This window comes from Chrysochloris asiatica, unplaced genomic scaffold (genome assembly GCF_000296735.1).
Source record: "Chrysochloris asiatica unplaced genomic scaffold, ChrAsi1.0 scaffold00215, whole genome shotgun sequence".
NCBI classification, from domain to species: Eukaryota; Metazoa; Chordata; class Mammalia; order Afrosoricida; family Chrysochloridae; genus Chrysochloris; species Chrysochloris asiatica.
In genome coordinates, this window is record NW_006408733.1 from 123,107 (window position 1) to 129,505 (window position 6,399).

Below are 6,399 nucleotides of genomic sequence, written 5' to 3' on the forward strand. Positions count from 1 at the left end.
ACCACAAAATTGCTTTGAACTGCAAAGTCAATGGTACAAACTCAGCAGTCATTCTTTGGAAACCCTATATAGGGTCTCTATGAGTTGGAACCTACTTGACAGCACTTAATAACAACAGCAACAAGTACAGAGATATGTACAGAATGAGAGCTGGGAAAACTATATACACCAAAATGTTAATAGTGTTTACCTCTGGATATTTCATCCTTAACTTTGTCAGCAGTTCATTTTTTACGGTGATCATTAATTCTTTCATAAGCAGAAATCATTTTATTATAAAAATAGATGTTAATAATAATAGCTCATGCAGTGGAGTATTTGTTAAAGTGCTCAGAGCTTTACATGGATTCATTTATTTAACCCTTAAAACAATCATATGAGGAAGGTACTATTATCATTCCCTTCTTACAGATAAACTGCGGTAGTGGATTAAATAACTTACATGAGGACACAGAGATCTTAAGAAGTGGAGCCTTGAATCAGGCTTCTAGAAGGCTCTTCAAAAGGTATGCACAGTGGTAGATCTTCCTGACCCAGAGGTAGTTGCCATGAGGAGAATGACCTCCCTGAGAAGAGTAGTGGGAATGGAATGCTTAATGCAGAACCTGAAATCCACACACAGTATCACATGGGGGTGACTGAAGCAGAGCCTACCCAAGGCAGACAAACAGTGAACCCAGAGAGGGCAGACGTGGAGGAGTCAGGGCCTTTGTGGAAAATGAGATCCCAGTGATTGGAGAATTGATTGAAGAGCAGAAATATCTTAGCATGACTCTGGCCGCCTCTGACTCCCACCTCCATTGCAGGATTGGCTTCCAGAGCTTTTGGTACAGAAGAGGAGGTGTTCTAGGGATGAGGCAGAGCCAGGGACTTCTCAGCAGTCTCTTCTCATCACTCATGCTTTAAATATAAGCTCTGATGTGATCAAGGCGCCAGAGATAAAATGCCTTTCCCAAACTAAGCATGCAGGATCTGGTAACCAATTTGGACAAGACAGTGGAAAATACACTCAGGGGAAAAATAATCCCTTGGCCCCGTGCACAGGAGTTGAAGAATTTGACACCTTAACATTGTAGAATGAACAAATGTAGGCATGATTTCTATGTTTCTTTAAAAACATCTAAAACAGGTATGTTTTAAATGGAAAGGTTTTAACAGTTAGTTCTTCTCTTCTCTGTTAAAAAATTCTGGATTATCCCTCAAGATGTAGTCCAAACATCAGCTTCTATGGAAACACTTCCTCAGCTACCCCAAGCACAAGGCCATCTCTCTTCTGTACATGTTTAATAAATGACTTGCTTACCTATCTGTCTGTCTTCCCTTCTGGAGCATGTAAGCTCAGTGAACTGTGTGTTGTTCATGCATCTTTTGGGTGTATTCTTCTGTCTTTGCTTCTCTTTCATAAGCACCCTTATGCCTTCTCATTACTTCCTAACCTGCCTGTCTTAGCTCTATGTACTAGGAAGGGTCATGTTCCCAAATAAGGTGGCTTGGAAAGTTATAGCTCTGGGACCAGCAGATTGCCAAAAGACGGGTCAAATAGTACCTATGGATTATCTCAGCAAGCTGGACATACAGAGAAATAAGAGAGAAGTAAAGAGAAGCAAGAGGGTACATCAGGAGAAGATAGGGAGGAGGAGAAAATGAGCAAAAGAGTCTGTTACAGGGAGAAGGCAGTGGACAGAAAGGGGTGCAGTTGGGGAGTTGCAGGTTAATGTGGTTGACTGGCCCTCAGGTTGCTCTCTGGGCTGGAATCATTAAGGGCTTTGGATACTCCTAAGCATTGGTCAAATGGTTAGGGTCTTCCAATCATGCAAATCACTTGTGTTCTGATGACAAAGGCTCTATAGTAGTTAAAAGTTTGGGTGTTGGAGGAGACTAAATATGAATTTAGTCTACTTACTACCTTGTCTACTTACTAGCTATTTTATCTTGGACAAGTCACGGAATCTCTTTGTGCTTCAGTGTTAGTCTCTGTAAAATGAGGATAATAATAGTATTGACCTCATAATTTGTGAGGAATAAATGATATAATACATGTAAAACATGAAGATTCATTTCTGGCACACAGCCAGTGCTTAATAAATGCTGGCCATTATTATTATTATTAATACTTGACAGAAGCTCATTTCCTCTTGCCTGTCCCTCCAAAGATACAGACTTCTGGCTAGCATTCTCCCTCTAAGAACCAATCACCAATTTGTAGGCAATAAAATAACCCACTAGGTTTTTGCTGTTATTGTTGTACACTTGTTGTCTGTTCCTTCTTTCATTTGGGCACCCAACTCCATTACCATCCTCCAGAATCAGGATTTAAAGATGAATGCAGGTGTGTCTTGGTGTGGTGTTGTGGGCTACTGAGCTAGACTGCAAGGTCAGTGGTTCAAACTCACCAGATGCTCCTCGGAAACCCTATACAGGGTAACTATGAGTTGGAACCGACTCAATGGCACTTAACAACAAGTGTGTCTTGTAATTGAGGAGTCTCCCTGCCCTTTGTCACTTAGGGAACATGTACTCTTAGAAGGGGAGAGTTTGTTTCTTTCTACCTCTATGGGCCTTTCTCTGCAAATGAATTCCACAGCACTGCCTAGATGCCCGTATTCCTGCAAATGCACATGCTTTGGGAATCTGATTTCTAAATCTTGCCGAGTCAAGCTAGAGTGCCTCTGAACTGGTTACTCTAAAAAAATTTTAAACAGCATAGAACATTTCCCTCTTGTTCCCTGCAATGCCCTCCTCCTCCATAGTGTTTCTGGGGACCTTTTGGGGACACTTACACAGGCGCCTCCATTCACACCCTCTGTTCTAACAGGTGTTGTGTCTCTGGGCTGTTCCACCAGACTCTGGGGTTACCACCAGCTAATCTATTAGCACGAGAGATCTAGAGTCATCTGAGAAAGCTTTTCAGAGAGTCTGGAGCTTAAACTGGTCTTGAATGACAGGCAGGGTTCAGATAGTTCAAAGGGGACAACTAACTCAGTAACAGAGTGAACCAAGAGGTGAAAGGAGTAGATGAGCCCAGTTTGGGTCTGGGAGAAAAAGGGCTAGCTGAACAGATGGGAAGGGTTTGTAGTGGGAGGGAGGGAAGGCAGGAGAACAGGTCACATTGGGATGCCTTGTGAGGAAGCTGGGTGAGAAGGCCATAGGAGAGCTGAGAAGTCTTGCCATAAGCAAGCAGCGTCCCTTAAGTAATACACGTCTTCCCATAAGTACTACTTCTTCCCTTAAGTAATATATATGATGTATCTGAGTTAGGATGAACTGCATTTCCTGGTTTGTGTTTTCTGGAATACCTTATCCTGCAGACTGTGAAACTGAAGTACTTAGAATACTTACTGACGAAAATCAGCTTCTTTTGGCAGCCCATGGCACTTTCAATATTCTCCTCCAACACCATAATTCAAAAGCATCAATTCTTCTACGGTCTTCCTTATTCACTGTCCAGCTTTCGCATGCATATGAGGTTATTGAAAATACCATGGCTTGCATCAGGTGCACTTTAGTCCTCAAGCTGGCTTCTTTGCTCTTCAACAGTTTAAAAAAAAGGTCCTGTGCAGCAGATTTGCCTAATGCAATACATTGTTTGATTTCTTGACTGCTGCTTCCTCGAGTGTTGATAGTTGATCCAAGAAGAATGAAGTCCTTGACAACTTCAATCTTTTCTCCATTGATAAGAATGTTGTTTATTGGTCCAGTGGTGAGGATTTTTGTTTGGAGTTATAGCATACATTATATTTTATAAAATACTTTTTCACTTAACAACATATTGTAAATAATGTTCTATGTCAATAACCACTCTACTGTGATAGGAATTTTTTTCTTAAATGTTTTATTGTGAATTATGTGATAGTTTACATGGGAGAACATTAGTTTTACATTCATTCTATTGTATATCGTCTCATTGCCATGGTTACAATCCCCTCCATGCAATCCTTCCCCCGTGCCCCCCAGGTCTTCAGCACACAGTCGCTCTCCCTCTCTGGATGTAAAGTCTCCAGCTGCTCCATTGCTCCATGTCATCATCTCTGGCTCCATTTCAGGCATCACTGCTTCTCTGGGTAGGGTCACGCTCTCTGCTCTTCTCCCTTGATGGTCCTAGGGACCTCCGCTCCTAGACTGAAAAGTTAATCACTCCCCTCCTTGCTATAAAATGTCTACCTTTACATTTCCGACCCTCACAATCAGTCCTGATAACAATTATTCACTATTGTATGTGATAGGAGTTTTAATAGCTGCAGAGTTGGTGACAGTAGTCTTAAGCTTACCAGCCTTCAGAAGTGATGAACTTTGCCTTCCACTTAAGAGGTTATTCTCTGCAAAAGATAGGAAAAACTGTTTCCCTCTGTAACTGAGACTGACCTCTGAATGTCCTGGTAATCACCAGGGAACATGACTGTTTAACTCTCTTTTCTATAGCCAAATTGCAGTAGCTGAGGAAAGGGGCTGCATATATGAGGCAAAGTTCCTGGCCACAGAATCTTGGCCACATCGATAAAATTCTAATTCCAGGTAAAAGGGGAATATAAACTTAATTTTCTGAAAACCACAAAGGAGAGGAATCGTGACAGATATCAATGAATTGCAGACATCACTGCATATGCTGCGTGCACACATCTTCTGGGGGTTGGCAGGTCCAGATGATCAGAGCAGGATGGGCTTCACATGGGTAGAGGCACTAAAATGTTGAGCTGTCACTAACTTGTGGACAGCTCAGGTCTTAATTTGGGGGTTTCTGGAAACATAGAAGACTTTGGTGCAAAGGGCATGCTAGCCTATGAAATACGGCATCTTTTTCTGATATGAGATTATGAGTTAACAAATCTTAGATTTATTCCTAAGTGAGTCTCTCCATACAACACTTTCTTTCTTTGTCTTCCCTCTCTTCCTTTGTGTACCTGATGGTAAAGAAAGAGCACAGTGTGTTTATTGCTCCATTTCCACTTTTTCTTCCTTGAATCTCCTTCTCCCTCCATACTTCATTCATTGGCTTTGTCTCTATAATTGTGATATCATTATGTTCTGCGAAAGGAGCTTGGGAGGTGCATGGAATTTGCAATTGGCTGCTATCCTAAAAGTTGGTGGTTCAAACTCACCCTGTGGCTCCATGAAGGAAAGTCCTGGCAAACTGCTTCCATAAAGATGAAAGCATACTAAACCAAAACAAATCCATTGTCACCAAGTCAATTCCTACTTGATATAAATTCATAAACATTAGAACCAAGAACTACCGCTCATCTGTTAGTTTGTCATAGTGTTTGGCTTGAGCGTTGTCAGTTTGGTTTGCATGTTGCTGTGATTCTGGAAGGCTATGGTGGTGCCATGGTGGTGTGCCATGGAGTCGGTTCTGACTCATAGCAACTCTGCATAGGGTTTCCAAGGCTGTAAATCTTTATGGGAGCAGTAAGCCTTATCTATCTTCTGGGGAACAGCTGTAGTTTCAAACTTCTGACCTTGAAGTTAGCAGCCCAACTTGTAACTACTACACTATCAGAATTCCTTCCAGAAGCTATACCATGGATATTTAAAATACCAGTAGGTGGACAGGATTTAGCTGAGCTACCAGAAAAAGATAGACTAGGAAGAAGGAGAGATAGACTATTTCTGAATATTTAGTCACTGAAACCTTATGAATAGCAGTGGAACACTATCAGATAGAACCAGAATACTGAAACACAATGAAGAGCACCAGAATATTGTCAGATATAATGTTTAAAGATTATCCCCTCAGGTTGGAAGGCACTCAAAATATGACTGAGAAAGAGCTGCCTCCTCTAACTAGAGTTGACCATGATGATGCAAATGGAGAAAAGCCCGTGGATATTTGCTGCTGGGGCACAACTCAAAATGAAGAGAAACAGCTGTAAACATCCATTAATAATCAGTACACAGAATGCATTTAGCAGGAATCTAGGAAAATTGAAAATTGCCAAAAATGCAATGGAACACATAAAAATCGATATCCTAGGTATTAGTGAGCTGAAATGGACTGGTATTGATCATTCTGAATCTGACAACCACATGATTTATTATGTTGGGAATGACAAACTGAGGAGGAATGGTGTTGCATTCATCATCAAAAAGAACATCAAGATCTGTATTGAAGTTCAATGCTGTCATGATAGGATAGGATCAATACATGTATAAGGAAAACAACTTAATACCACTATGATTCAAATTTATGCATCAACCACTAAAGTCAGTGATGATGAAACTGAAAAATTCTACCAACTTATTCAATCTGAAATTGATCAACCATGCAATCAAGATGTATTGACAGTTACTAGTGATTGGAATGCAAAAGTTAGAAACAAAGAGGAAGGATCAACAGTTGGAAAATATGGCCTTGGTGATAGAAACGATGCTGGAGATCGTATGATAGAATTTTGCAAGACCAAT

The 6,399-nt window shown here is 41.0% G+C and overlaps 1 protein-coding gene across 1 annotated transcript in view; it reads left to right on the forward strand.

Annotated features, from left to right (window-relative positions):
• The first annotated feature begins 1,322 nt into the window (after positions 1–1,322).
• PPP2CA (protein phosphatase 2, catalytic subunit, alpha isozyme) overlaps positions 1,323–6,399 on the forward strand; it is a 53,379-nt gene continuing 48,302 nt past the window's right edge. The window contains exon 1 of the mRNA XM_006872905.1: positions 1,323–1,332. The gene's annotated coding sequence lies outside the window, so the exon portion shown is untranslated. The remainder of the gene's footprint in view (positions 1,333–6,399) is intronic.